The following is an 18312-nucleotide window of genomic DNA, read 5'->3' as shown; positions in this document are numbered from 1 at the left end:
AAGTACCACGGCCCACAGACGATAGTCTGTTTGCCAAGATTCAGACAAGAAACATTAGAGTTTGATGTTTCACTCTGTTGGCTTACAACTTCAATTCTTGAAAAGGTCCTAAATGCAATTATACTAGTAAAAGCATAAAACTAAACTATGATGCAACTATACTAAGAATGAAATAAAAAGAATGAAGATTCGACTAACCTTGATGGTAGATCTTGTCTTCGAGATGTCCTTCAAGTTTCTTTCTTTCTTAAAAGGATGAATGATGAGGCTAAAATTATCTCAAGATCCAGAATTCTAATCTTGAAAGAAAACGTTAAACATAAACAACTTAAAACGGCAGCGGCACCATTTGACCTTCGCTCCTAGGGCTACAATTAATTATATCCCCTGCAGCGGCGCCATTTGACCTTGCCTCTTTTTGTGTGTGAGATTGTCACACCCCGAATTTCGACAGAATTTGGAAAAACATTATTTGTTCCCCGACTCTTCGATCTCCGAGGTGTGACGCACTCTCCACTTCCAAAAGCCCATAAACAGTTTAAAATATGCGGATAATTAAAACCAATAAAAATTTTAACTTAAACAAAGTCCTCTTCATTATAAAACAATTTACAAATGAAAATGCAAATAATATTATCTCAACTGAAAATCTATATCACCTCAAGGGAAAACAAAACACAACCTGAGATGCAATGCTAACGCAAACCACAAGCAGCAACCAATCTTCTTCATCACTAAACCTGTCAAGACTTATCAACTATGTTCATTTAATGAACACACCCGATAAGCAAACATGCAAATCGGGTCAGCATTATAAACAATGCTGGTGTGAGTAGCCCTAAAAACAACATATACTTATACAAATATAAACACCATCCATAAGGCAGTTAGTTCCTCTACCGAGGCGCCTTAACTTTCAACGACAAATACAACATCCTAAAGAATAATAATTAAGGCAGGTAGTTCCTCCACTGAGGCGCCTTAACTTCCCACTAACCACACAACAAACTATACACATGATAAATAAGGCATGTAGTTCCTCCATCGAGGCGCCTTAGGTTCAACTAAACAAATAACCAACCAAACATATTATATACGTACCTCATTTCATGCTCAATCACAGAGTGGGTCGTCTCTGCCCAAGTAATTAGTTTGACCCACCCTTCTGCAAAACCATATATAATCATCTATCTACAGATACATCATTAACAAATATATTACCATAATTATATTAATTAAGGTTTTCTTTGCGTGTCCCTAAAATCACGTCGTATCTATGTCTTACCTAGTTTCCCTGGCTACCACAATCGCTACCCAACGCCGAACATGTACATCCACATGCCTCCCCTTACATAATGAACCACTCGCGGCGTAACTACCCCCGAAATGGATGCCGCGACACCGTAAATCCTCACACGGAAGCAATTATGTAAGTCGCGCCACTATTATTCGCATAAAATATTATGCATCATCGCTCTATTTTTGCGAACGGAATAATCAAGCCAATTATTCGCTACGCCGGGAGGGCCGCCTCGGGCCATTCAGATTAATCAAACGCCGTAAGGCCCCAATCACATGAGTTAATGGTAGTCGTTCTCTAGGATTTTCGTTCGTAATTTATTCAGTGTCATAATGCTAATGACTCATAATCATTTCTACTATATCAATGCAGGTCAATTACCTTATTGCACTAAGCCACCATATATAGAAACATCTCAATTATATCTCATAACCAAATTTCATTCTTTCACGTGCCAATATATTATTGCACTACACCACACTCCCCGTAGCAAATATTCACCGATACTATATTAGCATCTCACATATAAAATAATGGAGGGTATATACATCTCTCCAAGATATTGCATTAATATAACTATCCCAGCATATTATATCATGTCACAATGCTTCAACGTATCACATACATTATAACGTATTAGGAATATAATATCTCCTAATATCTCAATATCGTCACGTGTCAAAAATACACAACATCAAGGTCAAATCTTTCTTAGATAATGACAACCAAAGTTATACAAGCTTCCACAGCATTTTATTACTACATATGTCCATATAATATACAACATAAAACGTAGTACAATTAAACAGTCCACAGTCCACAATCAAAGCCCAATATGCTTTACACACTACTCACGTCAAATCTAAATTAGATAATTTACCAACCAAGTTATACAATATCCGACAGTATTTTATTACTATATATATCCATATAAACAAACATATGAAAAACCGAAAAGTCAACGGTCAAAGTCAATCATCAACGGGCCAAAGGTCAACACCTCATGGTCAAGGTCAAACTCAACATGTCATGGTCAAAACCAAACTGTCTATCGCCAAAGTCAAAGGTGAAAGTCAACCGCCCATGGTCAAAGGTCAAAGTCAACCATCAAAGTCAACGGTTCGATGGTCAAAGTCAAACCGTCCTAGTCAAAGTCAAACCGTCCAAGTCAAAGTCAAACCGCGTTTTAAAATTCGACAAGGTTCATGGTCATAGCCATGGTTCATGGCTAAGGTCAAAGGTGCATGGCTCATGGGCTCGTGGACTAAGGTCATGGTTCGACCCTAACCGGGCTAAGCCCAAACCTTAACCCGAAAGTCTAAACATGTAAAGACCGAGAAAGATCTATTTTAAGTCCAATGGACTGGCCCCAAGTAATATCATAAACGGGCCCAAAACAGATGGGAGAAGGCCCAAACAAAACAAACTAAAATCGGACCCAAAACAAAACAAATGAATAGAAATGGCCTAACATAACTAATGTGGGTCCGCCCTTAACAACTTAACAAAAAACTGAAATTTCGCCCCACCCACTATTGAAATTTCGGCCAAAACAACTTAAAATCAATTGGGCCCAACCAAAACAAAACATTTCGCCCAAAGTAACCAACCAAACAAGGCCCATGAGAAACCGACCCAAAGCCCAAGCCCAAATGGCCACCTCCTTCCTCCGGCAGACCGCCACCAACCACCCAAAAATCCGCCACCACAATTCCAATCGCCCACCTAATTAACCTAATCGGTTTTAATCCTTGCAAAACCCCCTACAACTTTACTAAAAGCTAAAACCCCAACTCCTAACCCACCATCTTCTCCAAACTAGATCCGAGAAATCTATGGCCGCCATTAATGGCTTCCCCAAGCTTCCAAATGTTCCCCACATCCACCTTCCAACATACCCACATACATCAGCCACCCACCAAAACAAACAAAAAAGCCCAAACGATTTTAAACAAACGAAAACCCTAAGTCCCAAAGAATGGCAAGAACGCCATTAACGCCCAACCAAGCTTTGGCAGCCCCTACTCGACCGCCTACACCCACTCAAACACACCCCTCTTCAACCAACCTTTGGGGTGTAATCAACACCCAACCCGAACCTCCAAGCCCTCAATCGCCGACGCCATTGACGTCTCCTCCAAGTTCCACAACCCACCCAATCGCCAAAACAACCATCCATCATCCAATACAAGATACCCAACACTTCAACAATAGGAGTTTACAACCCAAACAAGGAGTTAAATTATGCCAAACGATTTACGTGGTCGACGCCATTATCGTCATTTAAGCTTCGACAGAGCCTCTCGAAAGCCCGACATCAACCAACTAATTTCAACCAACAAAACGCCAGAAACGCGTCTTCAAACCATACAACAAACAACAATGATAATCCACTCATAGAGGTTTATTGGCGAAGTTATCGATGCCGCCATTAAAACCTCCTCCTGAGTTCGAACGGTTTACCCAATTAACAAACAAAGTCTCGACCGGTTTAATAACAAAAATCCGAATATAACAAAGTTTAATAATACGAAGGGCACGAAGTCCCATACAACAGTATAATGAACAGTATAAAAACGAAACAATATACGCCGATGTGTGTAAACTACAAATCCGGTGAAATAGCAAAATGGCTACTCACCTGAATTAAAACCCGACGAATCCTCCGTAGTCCGAACCGTCGTGCTCCACCTCTCCAGCAAACCAGCTTCTCTCTCTGCCTCCATTTTCATTATTTTATTATTTCTCTGAACCCTATTTTCCAGAACAATGTGTTTATATACTTGGGTCCGAAACCCAAGCCCAACACCGACTCGGGCCCAAAACCAGGCCCACGTATCCCGAGTCCAATCCGACGAATTTTGAAAATAAATAATTAAATTAATTAATAAAAAAATAGAAAAATACGTATTTAAAAATACGGGCGTTACAGAGATGGTATATAAATGATGTAGATAGATGATGGTCGTTGAACAAAATAAAAGCGTATCAAAACCTAATTATCCCTCAATAAGTAAAGGATGAGTAGGGTATCGTTCCACTTTTAACTGTATGTTTATATAAAGGACATGACTGGAAAGGGGGTTGAGGGATTAAAAACTATGATTATAGATATTGTAGATTCTAATGCTAAACTAAATTAAACTAAACTATTGAGAATTTATAAGAGAGGGAATTCAAGAGATTAGAATCCACCAATACTTTTGATTCAATGACCTTTTGCTTCATGGTTGTTCTCACAAGTATACTACAATTAGGCAATCGAGCGAGTGCCGATGCCCTCTTGGACGAAACATCGTTAACGAATAACTCTACTTAAGGTTGTTCCTATGTTCATGTTACTAGTAACTTCTTTCCTTTTATGTGAGTTTGGGTAGCTATTCAATGAATCACCATCTAAGACAAACACAAGGAATAGTTCCCTTACTCTAAAACAATACACAACTAGAAGAAAAGTAAAGAATAATAGTATAATATTCAATTACAATAAATAAAACCCTATTCTAGTATTATATTCAATTACAATAAATAAAAGCATGTTACTAGCAAATATTCAATTGCAATAAATAAAACCCTAAACTAGCATGATATTCGATTGTAATAAATAAAAACCTTAATCTATACTTCCATCCCCTGGTCTGGGCAATGGAACTAATAACTAAAAACATAAAGAACTAACATGATTGGAGAATACCATGAACCAAAAGAATCAACGAACCCTAAGAACCAGCTTCATCTTCTCCCTTGAAGGAGAAGATTAGCCTTCCATAAAGAAGGAAGAACACGAAGAACGAGAAGAAGAAGAGTCAAAGAACATAAGACTAGAAAGACTAATTTATTAAGGCTCATCTAGTTAAAACCGATATTTTATTATTAATCTCTCTCTGCCTCAAGTTCTGGAGACAAGAATATAAGTGAATTGGAAAATTACGTGAGGAACTTAGGTCCTCTATTTATAGAGGTTACAATGAGCTCTAGAAGCATTCCAAACCGTCATTTGTTTCCTAATACAAATAGACTTCTTTCAGAGTTCAACTTCGTCTCCAAAACTGAGAAGAAATTGGCTATAGTGTCAATCCATGCGTCTGGACGCACTATTCATGCATCTCAGACGTGATCAATACGTCTGGACCCTCGATCCATGCGTCCCAGACGAGTAAGCCGATTTTGTCTCTTCTGCTCTATCCTTCTATCCTCTTTTGCGGGCTTTGGTCCAAGCAACGAATCCTTTGGCCTTGGGCTTCCAAATAAGCTTTAAAATAGGTCCAAGTCGCATCTTTAATAGCTCCAATTCCTTGGCCTTCTCTATGATTGTCCACGGGCTTCCCATGTGATCCTTAATGCTCTGAATTGCTCTGTTTTACCCCTTTTTCTCTAATATTCCACAAAACTCTCTCTTTCACCTGTAGAATCATAAAACATAACTTACAAACACTATTAGTCTGCTAAGATGGCTAAACAAGAGGCATAATTGAGGGTTAAATAGCACTTATCAGTAAATGGTAATACTAGTAACGAAAATACAAACGTAGGTGAGATAAATTCCTTCACCACTCTCCATTCAGGCAAAGTGGTGGATAACAAAGTAACTATGTTTATAGTTACCCCACCAATAGTCCCTACACCAGATATTACACTAGATACCGAAACAGAAACTGAAGATCCTACCCCTGTAGAGGTACCAGTTAAACCATAGCCTAAGAAACAGAAAAGCAAGGTTAACTGATAAGAGTGAAATGAATAGTCTACCTACGAAATGAACTACGAATCCAAAACGTAAGTAAACTAAACTTACACTGGTGGTGATTTTGTTTATCAAAGAATTATTCTACTCTCAACCAATTGAGATATAGGGGAGTAGATAGAGTTCGTTCCACTCCTAGTGCTCTAGCATGGATGTTTTCTAATCTAACTAGTCGTTTTTAAGTCTATGAGAGTTTTACACGAAAGGAATTATACTACGATGCAACTACCCACAAGATGCAACTAGTTAGGTTATCGGAATACTAAGGGAATGCTACGTTGATTCTATGATAAGGAGTTAGAGGGGTTGATTCCACCTTAACTCAACTTAATCCACTAACGGCATTTTAATCGTCAGATCCGAATTGAATCGGCTTAAACAATTGGTTATTCCTCATCCCTAATTATACATGGCATTTCTACCAATTCATAACTAGCATGTGAACAATTAAACCCATTCTCATGGTGAACTAATCATTTCTAGAGTGGAATAGAAAATACGACGATTCTACGATAATCGGAATCAAGCTTTCATCAAGGCTTCACAACCCCTCTAATGGAGGTTTAGCCTTGAATCATTCCATAATCATTTCCATTTATATTAAAACTAAACATAATATAAAGCATTGAAATTTATTTAATTAAACAATAATGAAATCTAATTTAATGACTAAATTGAACTAAGGACATGAATTGAAATTAGATCTAAAATTGGAATTGACAAAATCGAAATGGATAAAGAATACTACTTTATTGATCTAATCAAATGAAGAACAAGATTCAAAGGTTTAATCTAATAAGGGATTTGAAACTAATTAAAGAAAACAATTAAATCTAGATCTAGAAGCTATTTTAATGGCTACTTTCTATTCTAAGCTATGAACCCTAATTCTCTACTAATTAATCTACCATTATCTATCTACCATTAACAAAGACTTAAGCTTTTGTTCTTATACATTCAGATCCAAAATTCGTGCATGGGCTTGGAGCCGAGTTTGGGCGAGAGAATCGGGCCCCAAACCCAATTCTTTCAGTCCAAAAAGGCCTCTTCAGCTGCAGTTGACTTCCACAGACTTTTCGTCCACTTCTGCTCCTCTGATTGGGTCAAGGCTTGGACCATTACAAAGCTCTTTCCGAGCCGGTCGTTTTGACATAAGGTATGCCCAATTCGAGGTCTGAGTCCAAAGATACGGCTTTTTGGAAGTTCTCTGGCGACTTTTGCTCCTCAGATCTCGCTAAAGTGGTACATTTCGCACATAATGGACTTTGAAGCCTGAAATGCATAAAACGCGTAATCAGTGTTAACTCTTACTTATTATTCACATAATTGGTCTAACAGTAGATGATTATTAAGGGGTTAAAACTACAGTTTTGGGCTCTTATCAAACCACCCCCTAACAAAGATTTTGCTTGTCCTCAAGCAAATATGAGAAATTAGAATAAGTGACCAAAATGGAGTTCTAACTACTCGTTTATTTGAGTGCGATTGCATTGACCATATGCAACAAGGCCTTAAACCACTAGGAATTCCCTAGTGGACGAGTTATAACCTCGTGAGAGTTTTTCAAACAAGGTACTCACAAACTTCATCTATACTACAACGACTAAGAAAATAAAACTATTGTTTCCTTATTCATGCCCAACTATCTATAGATCTCTAGCAATTATATAAGAATAACCAGTCAAAACCCTAAGTTAATATATGCATAATAATCAATCATCTACAATAAACATATATACAATGAGTAGTACTATCAAATGTTTAGCGGGTTTGTTTCTAGAACTTCGGAATAAGCGCCCTTAAGTAGGTTCTCACAATAATAGTCAAGAAACAACACTCTCGATTTTTGCACTCAAGTTTAAGCTACTCCATTAATGCGGTGGGCACACTTTACCTTACAATCTCAATGACAACAAGGAAGCCGGGGTCAATCAAACACATCTGCCACTTACTATCACACTAACCTATTCCTAATTGAGCTAGAGGTCTTTTATTAGGTGTTACAGGATTAGGAGATGGTTTAAGAAGGAAGGAAATGGATATTCAAAAGACAAGTCCGAGATAATAGAGTCTTCAGATTATGTAACTTAGAAAAACCTTGTTATTTTCTTTTGCTTCTATACTTTGTTTCCATCCTTAGCCATATTTTTCTTTTTCTTTTCTTTGGCTTTTGACTCCTTTTTTTATTCTATTTTTTTTGGTTTTTTATTTTATTTCTATTTTTCTTTTCTTTGGATGGAAACTTCTTTTCTTTATTTTTTACGAAGCAAGTAACAATTTTTTGTTTACACAGTTTTTCTCTTCTTCTTTCTTCACTCATTCTATTCTCGGACTTATTCTAAATTGGGTAGGTTGATTTATTCTCTTTTTTTTTTTTTTTTTTTTTAATTTTTTTTTTTTTGTAACAGGGTAAAGGAATTGTGGTGTATGGAAGGCTAAAGAACAGGCTCGTGAGTGGTGACTAGCGGAAAATAATTCATAGGTTTGAATTTCTCGCTATATCGATCCAAAGAAATGGCTAAATTCTCACTTAGGATATGGTTTAGTGATCAAAGCAAATTGGACGTGTGATTTCTCTATCCGGATTTTACTTCTCCCTTGTGTCATTTCTCAAATGTTTTAAAACATATAAGGCTTTAGGCTATATTCTCCAGGATTTGTAGAATAAGTACTCTAGCCTAGATTTCTAAACTTACCGCTAACAATCATAGATACTCACGTAATATATTTATAGATAGATGCAAAGATTATTACCTACGTATTAACCTAAGTTTCTAACAATTATTACGATGCAACAACTATGTGAGACTTCTAGATTGTTAAGAGCATGGAGAAAGAAAACAATACCAATATTCCTAAGTGTATAGCATAAACTTATTTATTTATATTTTTAAATTTTGAAATTTTAACTAGAAAACAAATGCATATTATATATATCTATATCCTAACAGATGTCTTAATTACATTGATTCTATGCCCCCAAAACAAGAAGCATGATTTGTCCTCAAAGCATTGTAAATAAAGAGGGTAGGAAAAATACCATTGAAGCTGCCGTGAAATTCAGAAACATCTGCAAAAACAATGTTAGAACGTGCTAATATAGGAAATAAAACCGACACAACTCTATAAGAGTTCTACCCATTATGGGGTTAACATAATTAAATTGCTTGGGACATAAGCGGATACACTAACGAGAAAATAAAACTTACCTCCACTCCCGTTGTTATTCGTCATCTTCGGCCATCCTCTACTTCTATAAAGAAGTGAGGTTCCTTCGATCTGCCATGCTATGATAATTTGCCGGGCTTCACGCCATTTATCATCTATGGTTGCTAACCTATTAAGTGCCACTTGTCTTGATGGGGTGTAGGGTGCAACCTTGGTGAGGTTGTATCCGCCACCCATGCCAAGTCATTGCACGGAAAGATCGAATAATACTATTGGTGGGTCGCGACCGTGTCTACCTTAATCCAATCCGTGAAACGTGTACAAAAAGGGGAAAGAAACATAGCATAATACGTGAAATTAGAACGGGCATAAGAAGGTACTTATGCCTCATAGTATAGGCTCGTGCTAAACTAGACATCAAAGTTCTCCGAAGGTCATAGAACCCGCAGCCCATTGGCTAAAGCAAGGAAAACGCCGCAAGTGGCGTCATTCACGTAAGAAAAAACGCCATTCCCCTAAAATGTTTAGCATTATCCAAAACATAACAGTTCCTTATGTTCATGGACCCGGGCTACCAAGGGAACGCGTTATAGTCCCCTTGGTCCTCAATACGGGAAAATGCCTGCCCCATAAGCCTTGTGCAAAGACTCATAAGTGTAGACATGCATATTATCGACCCAATAGCACCATGGGTCTTGTATCTCAAAATGGGCATAGCAAGTCCAAGAACAAATGCTAGCAAGAACACGGTAATCTCCATTGGTTCATCGTCAATGTTGATGGAGAACACTTGTTCTCCATCCGGTCTCTCAAAGAAAATGCAGTTATTATAAAAATAATATGCAAGTCTTTGGAGAATAAAGTTCAGCCCGGTCTTTACCATAAGAGGTTCCCGACCAACATATGTGATCACCTCATGAAACCAAGCACCGTAAGTAGTGCTTTGGAACAAATCTTCGAAAGACTGTTCGGTATCGGTATTGGAGATGTCATCTCAAAATTACGCTTTGGAATAGCTACTTAATGATCCGAAACTACACGCGAAAAACCGGAAAATTTCTGGTCCGGAGAAGTCGCGGCATGGCCTTCAACTTAGAGGCGCTGGCTCTTTGTATTTTTGATTTCCAAAGAACTTAGCTGGTCGCTGGCCGACTAGAAGCGGGCGCCGCCGACCAAATTTTTTTTTCGACAGAATTTTAGGGCGCTGAAGCCGCCAACTAGGCCGCTGGCGCTCCCGAAGTTCTGAAGCAAGTGCGAAAATGAAGTCGAAACGCGGGAATCGCGGGTTTGAAGGGTGAGTGATGGAGTTTAGGTGTAGTGTGAGTTGTGAGGATAGATTGTATCAAGTTTATATAGGTTTAAAGTTGCTAGAATGGATCGGAAAGTTGCCAAAACTAATTTCGGCAGCTTTCGAAATCCTAAAATCTCCAAACTTCAAAACGGAAACAACTCATATCCTCGGATTCTAATTCAAGCCCAGATCTCTCATTTGGATTTTATGACCTAATGTACCTATTTAATCTAGATTTCATCCTACAATGATTCTCAATCACGATATGCCTAAACTACCATATTTTCACCTTACTCCGGCAAAGAAATTCTAACACTAGGGTTTTTATTAAGAATACTGACTTGAAATAATCAAACCACCCCCAAACAAGTTTGGAAGGTGTGGTCAATATGAAATAAACACACAATATGAAAATAAACCCTTATATTAAAAAATTTCATTCGAGTATTACTACAAAAATTCAAATTACTAAAATAAAAGTTACATTACAATAAAGACAACAAAAGTAAATAACACAACAACTACTAAACATAAATAACTACCACTATCACTCCTCATCCTCTCTAAACACCTCGCGCCATCGTGGTGGGAGGGCACAGACTCGAAAGTGGTGGCTCCGGCTCCGTAAGGTCCAAAGAGCCGCCTTCGGCCGACGACGCCATGCCTAGTAGGTTGTGTCCTCGGCAGAGTCCGTCTGAGGTGGGAAGCGTCTAGCATATCCACTTAAATCGGGCGGGCTTCCATCTCAGCCCGCCGCTCCCATCTCTCTCATCCTCCCTCCGGGTGGAGCTCGGGTTGTGGTGAATGGTGGCCCGTCGAGTCCGGAGGTTCCGCACAGAGGTGTTGAGTGAACGCGATGCCCCTATGTAGCATAGTCATGCTCGCCATCAGACGACAACACCTCTCGAAGGCATCCATATCAAAGCAAGTGCCATCCTCCTCTTCCTCCTCCGAATCATCCCTAGCCGTCCCCGGCCTCCTCCTCCTCACCTGCTCCCTATCCTCCGGCAATTTCCGGACTTGTTGGACACACTCCCTATAAATACGCGGGTTCCCGCAAGGTAATGTAAATCCTCTCCGGAAGGCGAGTTGCCTTCATCTTCAACATGATCTTAGTGATAAGCACGGAAGAGGTGCCAACGACCGTCCGAACCTCCCCGATCATGTTCAAGAAAAACTCCGTGATACGTAAATCGCATTCCGCCCCTCGAGTATCCATAGGACGGGAGGCAGGTCGACCGATGTCACTGAAGCTTGTCCTTGCCTAGGACATTCCGAGACCAATCCACCGGGCAGAAGCCACTGGTTTGGTCCTCGTATAGAAGCCCGGGCGACACAATGGGAGTTTGGATTGTAGCTCCCATTGATGACATGAACGCCCATCAACGGCTCAACCCGTCAAACCGGGATCCTAGAAAACGGCATCAGATTGATTCTAGGCGAATGCCTAGAATCTCACCCAACAAACCGTGAAGTCAACTCCTCCTCTTCTTCACCAAAACAAAAATCCGACTCCCTCCAACTCCCCGGTGTTGTACCGCCGTCCACCAAGTCTTCATGGTAGAAGTCTTCGGTCGAGTACCGAGACTATTCCAGTCTCTACTAGCCATTTCTGTCACCGTAAAAACGGCGAAATGGTCGGCGTGAAAATCTGCTCCGGTATAATACGGCGTTGAGCCATTTAGAGTTTGATTACGGTTTTGGGGTTTAAATAAGATGTGGTGGTGGTGGTTTTACTTGACCGACTTGAAGAACAGTGGAGGTGGTGGAGTGGTGGCGGCAAAGACCAATTTTTTGATTTTTCGGTGGTTTTCGAAGTTTTAAATTGGTGGAGTTTGTTTTGATTGGTGTTTGCAAACAAAAATGGGTTGGATTTGCTTTTTGGCGTGGGTTTTTTTTTAGTTTCTTTTTATTTTTTTGCTTTTCTAGGTTTGGAGGTTGTTAATGGCGGTGGAAGATGAAAGAGATGAACTGTTGCGTGAGAATGTAAAAGCCTTGAAGCCTCCATGGGCGCTGGTGGGCATGAAGTTGGGCCCAAAATCGAAATTTTCGATTTTTCGATTTTTTTCGCGAATTTCAAATCAAAATTCCCGCTTCGTTACATGTCCGATTTTTGCGAATGAGATATGGAAATGATCAGGAGAGAATTTCCTATCCAATGATCCATAAAACACTCTATTCCGACTTCGGATGACATATTGGGATAGTGGAAAACGCCTCCTCGGCGTGCGTGCATGACGTAAGTTATGCGACGAATGAACTCTAAATTAATAGATCATGTCAATCCGAATCGTAATACAATAAAACGGCCTAAGCAACTCTGAGTGGGACATAAAACATTTAGTATGGAAACACGAACACCCCCCAAACAAATTTTTACAAGAATTTTAGAAAATTTGTTTTTAGCGATATGGGTTTTTAAAGTCGGATTCGAGACTTCATAGATTACTATGTTTATTTTATTTTTTATTTTTTATTTTAGTTTTAGAAGGAAAAACAATAAGCAATAAAGACATAACTCACACCATAGAGAAACATGACTCAAAAAAACCGGTGAAAAACATGCAAGAGTGGAAAAGCGTGAATTATGTGAACCGTGGACTTAGGATCCGGTACTTACAGCCACACACTCCATAGGAGGGCCCGTTACCTTAATGGTGCACTCACCAATATATTGGAATGAAAGGAAATGCACCAACACGTAAATTGAGTCGTTTATAGTCGCACTCAAGACTTTATCTAAGACATATGTATGAACATGCGGTTGATCATATATCAACAACCCGAAATAGTTGTGGATCATTCCATAAATAAATATCACAGCAAACATATCCAAATACAATGAAACACCAAGATTTCCTCTGACTCAAATTTAGTGGAATCCAAACGAAGTTGGGTAACCCTATTGTGTAACCTATCATGCACCTTCTTTTTCATTTTTGAATGAGTGGGTGTTCTAGTAAATAAGTGTGGAAAAGTGAATGGTTGTGGAGAATATGGTAGATATGGATAAGTTCTAGAAAGACAGCCTGTACACAATGAGGATTTGGTTTTATGCTTGAACTCATTCATTGTTGTGTGTAGGACCAAGCTTTCATTGAAAATGAAGGTGTCAAATAGTTTGTCCTTCCTGGAAGTATCTTTTGCTAGGAGGATTTAAAAATTATAGAGCGTAATGAAAACAACAACGATCGATCGGAGTGCAAACTTCGGGGTTCCTTTGAAAAGGGTGGAAGGAGGGGAATCGAGGTGGATGTTGTGCTAGTTAGTTCTTGATAGGGTGAATTGTCACCTACTCGAAGAAACTCATCAAATTCCTCATCTAGATTGGTCATATCCACATTACTATGGTAGTCCTCTACATCTTTGAGAAAGTCATCTATCCCTGGCCCTCATCAATAACATGTGTATCCACTAGTGTAGGAATGAAAATGTTGGAGTCGACTTTTCCAAAGGAAAGAATATTGGGCATATGACTATCGAAGAGCGATGTTGTTGAAATAATCTCGAAAGCAAAGCTCGATCATGCTAACCTCTCCATCCATAGGCGAATCGAGTAACCGTGTCCTTGTTTTAAAACATTGACTTCAACAGCAAGATGGCCAAAAGACATGGACATTGAACCATCACGGCAATTAATGAAGCGCGTGGCGGGTTGCGAAAGGGGCGCCCTAAAATGATCGGGGAGTCGTTAGCGACTTTCTCGTATCGAGGGACTACAAAATCAGCCGGATAGTAGAAATCCAGAACTTTTACCAACACATTTTTTATTCACCCTTAGGATACTTAATAGACCGATCGACTAATTGCAGCGTCATTTTAGTGGGTTGCATCTTGTCTAGACCTATTTGTCTATACAAATAAAATGGGAGTAAGTTAACACTAGCCCCCGTGTCTAATAAAGCGGTCGTGATATGGAATCTCTAAGGTGCATTATCTGATGGGGCGACCGAGGTCCTTGTACTTAACAATTCCATTATGTTGAGATAAGGTTGGGAATTGTTACGTTAAAAAAGGCGTCTTTTGGTATATTTGTCTTCGCTAGTAGTACACAATTCCTTAAGAAACTTAGCATGATGTGGTAGCTTTTTAATAGCTTCGAGGAAGGAAGGTTTATAGTTAGATTCTTAAAAACATCCACTAATCTCCTCATAATTTGTATCCTTAGTTAACATGGCTAATTTTGTGGAAACGGTGGTTTTACGCCTATATTTAGCAATGGTATCACTGGATGTTTTACCGTAGCTTTCTACGTTTCTTTGGTTGTGTTTTTTGTAAATCGGTACCTCTACAGTGGTAGGCTCTTGAGTTTCTATTTAGGTATCTAGTAATATAAAGGTGTGTAGGGGCCTCTTGGTGGGGGTAACTATAGGCATAGTTACCTTGTTATCAACCACTCTGCCAGAAGGAGAGTGGTGATTGCATTTATCTCACCTACATTTTCATATTCATTACTAGTATTATCCGTTACCTCAAAAAATTTTGTGTTTGTTGTTTTTTAGGATTAGGTATTAAAGTTACAGGCACACCTTTGGTTTGGGCTTTATCTTGAGCCAAACTGTTGGGTTAAATTAGTTCACGGATTGTAGAAATTGTTGGTTGGATTGAGCCATGGTTTGGAAAAGTTTTTGGCTAATGATAATTTGCCATAAGCCGCCATTTATCATCTATTATTGCTAACCTCATTAAGAGCCACTTGGTCTCGACGGGGTTTAGGTGCAACTCCGACGAGGTCAGATACTCCACCCTTGCCAAGTCATTACACCCGAAGATCTAATACTATCAGCGGGTCGTGACAGTGTCTAATCGTAATCCAATCCGGTGGAACGCAGTAGAAAACGTGAAAGAAACATAGCATAATACGGAGGGCTCAGGAACGTAGCATGCTAAGGTACTTATGCCTCATGCTACGGATCGAAGCTAAATCCAGGACATTCCGTTTCATCTCCCCGGGCGCCGAAGCTTCTAGCTCTACTCTCATCTGTTCCCACCGCCCTCCCTCCTCGGGTACGGATCCCTCGGGTTATGGTGGATAGTTGCCCGGCCGAGTCTGGAGGTTAGCCGCCAAATGAGTGTTGAGTGAGCGCGTGCCACGATGAATCACGATACATGGATTACGCAAGATCCGACCAACACCTCTCCCGGGCATCAGCGTCAAAACAAGTCAAGTCCCTCCTCCGTCTCAGCATTCTCATTTCCACCATCCTCCTTGTCCTCTACCCCATCCTCGGGCAACCTCCAAACTCGTTGGACACAATCCTTATAGATCGACGATTTCGGTGTAGGGTGATGTAAGAAGACTCCATCGGGCGGAGCTACTTCAACTTCGACATGATCTTGGTTATCAACTTACGAGGGAGAGGTCTTGGACTTCCCTACTCCCCTAATCATGCTAAGCAAAACTCCAAGATCTGAGAACTTCATTATACGCTCCCTGGAGTATCCATAAAATGTGGGAGGCGGTTAGGGCGGACCGATGTCGGTGACGCTTCTCCTTCCCTAGGGCGTTCAGACCAATCCAGCGTAGTGAACCCGACTAGTTTGTTACGAGGGATGCACGGCGAACCATCGCGATCTCGCGATTGTAGTTCCCCTTCGATGTATCCGCGTTCAAAGCGGCTCTACCCCATTATATTGGGACTCGTGAGCGTGACATCTAGATGGATTCTAGGCGGAATGCCTAGAATCTCGGCTTAACAACCCAGAGTAGTTACTTCCTTCCTCCTCTTACGCCACCATAACAAAAATTCTAGTCCCCTCCACCTCCCTTCCACGATTTGTAAACCGTCGGACTAAGTCTTTGTGGTAAAAGGCTTCGGTCGAAAGTACCACAAGCTATTCAAATCTCTACTTGATCATTTTGTCACCATAAAAGCGGTAGCGAAGTGGGCCGCCGATAAATGCTTGCTCCGGCAAGATTCGGCGTTCTTGAGCCATTGGAGTGTTAGGAATTTTGTGGGGGTGTAAATGGGATGTGGTGTTGGAATTTGAGTCGATCGAATGACACAACTAGTGGTGGTGGTAGGGTGGTGGTATGACAGTTCACAATTTGAAATTTTTCGGTGGTTTTGGTTTTAACTTTGGTGGGTGGTGGTGGAAGGATTTAGAAGATTTGAAGTGGATTTTTGATGGTTGGTTAAGGTTAGTTTAGGTTTCTTATTATTTTTTTTAGGTTTTGAAGCTTTGGTGGTCGTTAATGGCGGATTAGAAGTGAAGAAGCCAATTTGTTGGTGCAAAAATAAAGAGCTGAGGGTCGCGGCTACTTAGGTGTCTTGTGAGGTTGGGCTTGGCCCATTCGAAATTTTTGAATTTTTCGATTTTTATTTGTAACTTCAAACTAAAATTCTTTGCCGTTCTTGGTCCGATTTTTGCTAATGAGATATGGAAATGATCAAGAGAATTTCCAATCAATGATCCATAAAACAATCTATTCGACCGTGGATGACATATAAGATAGTGGAAAACACCTCGAAGTGCGTGCATGACATACGTTATGCGAACGAATGAACTATAAATTCATAGAATATGTCAATCCAAATCGAATTACAATTAAATGGCCTAAACAACACTAATGGGACATAAAACATTCTATGGACGGAAACACAAACACCCCCAAACAAATTTTTTTTTTACAATAAAGTTTAGAAAATTTGTTTTTTTTTTAATGGGTCTTTTAAAGTCAGATTCCCGAGACTTCCTAGATTACTATGTTTATTATTTAATATGTATACATATTTTTTTTTATTATTATTTTTTTATTTTTTTATAAATCACGGTTAATATATAGAAAAACAATAAGCAATAAGGACATAATTCACCCCATAGTAGAAACATGACTCAAAAAAATCCGAGAAAAACATGCAAGAGTGGAAAGCGTGAATTATGTTAAGCGTGGACTTAGGATCCGGTACTTACAGCCACACACTCCATAGGGAGGGTCCGGTTACCTTAATGGTGCACTCACTGATATATGGAAATGAAAGAAAAAATGCACCAAACACAAAAGTTGAGTCGTTTATAGTCAGGATACACGGAGACTTTATCTAAACATATGTCTGAACATGCGGTTTATCATATATCAACAATCAAAATAGTTGTGAATCATTCCATAAATAAATATCACGAAAACATATCAAACACAATCAAGTACCAAGATTTCCTATGACGAACCTGATGGAACCGACAAAATAAGTCGGATAAACCTATAACGTAAGCTAGCATGCACCTTCTTTTTTCAACTTTGGTAGGAGGGTGTCCTAGTGAATAAGTGTAGAAAAGTGAATGGTTGTGGAAGATATGGTGGATACGGATAAGTTGTAGAAGGAAAGAATGTAAACAATGAGGATGTGGGTTTAGCACAAAACTCATTCATGGTATAGGTAGGGACTGTTTCAAGTCTGAAAATGAAGGTGTCAAATGCTTGGTTCTTCTGAAGTATTTGTTTTCTAGGTGGATTTAAAAATTATGAATCACGAGGAAGAAACAAAAAGGATCGAGTGCAAACTCGAGATTCCTTTGAAAAGGGTGGAAGGGGAGTCGAGGTGGATGTTGTGCAAAGTAGTTCTTGATAGGGTGAATCATTTTTGCTCTAAGAAACTCACCGAATTTCCTCATCTAGATTGGTCATATCCACGTTACTATGATAGTCCTCTATATCTTTGACAAAGTCATCTATCTCATCCTCATCCGTAATATGTGTATCGACTAGTGTAGGGATGAAAATGTTGAGTCCGAACTTCAAAGGAAAGAAATTTGGGCATATGATTATCGGGGAACGCGTGTTGTTGAAATAATCTCGAGCAAAGCTCT

At 39.6% G+C, this 18312-nt stretch overlaps 1 long non-coding RNA gene across 1 annotated transcript; it reads right to left on the bottom strand.

Moving 5' to 3' along the window:
- Positions 1-534: 534 nt before the first annotated feature.
- On the bottom strand, positions 535-4049 carry LOC147481433 (uncharacterized). The gene is made up of 2 exons (XR_015206093.1): positions 3942-4049; positions 535-757 (listed from the first exon to the last, which is right to left on the bottom strand). It is a non-coding gene; the product is annotated as an uncharacterized LOC147481433 (long non-coding RNA).
- Between the last annotated feature and the right edge of the window lie 14263 nt (positions 4050-18312).

Source organism: Coptis chinensis, chromosome 8, assembly GCF_015680905.1.
Source record: "Coptis chinensis isolate HL-2020 chromosome 8, ASM1568090v1, whole genome shotgun sequence".
Lineage (NCBI taxonomy): Eukaryota > Viridiplantae > Streptophyta > Magnoliopsida > Ranunculales > Ranunculaceae > Coptis > Coptis chinensis.
Note: the sequence above shows the minus strand (reverse complement) of the source record. Positions and strands in the feature narration are given on the sequence as shown.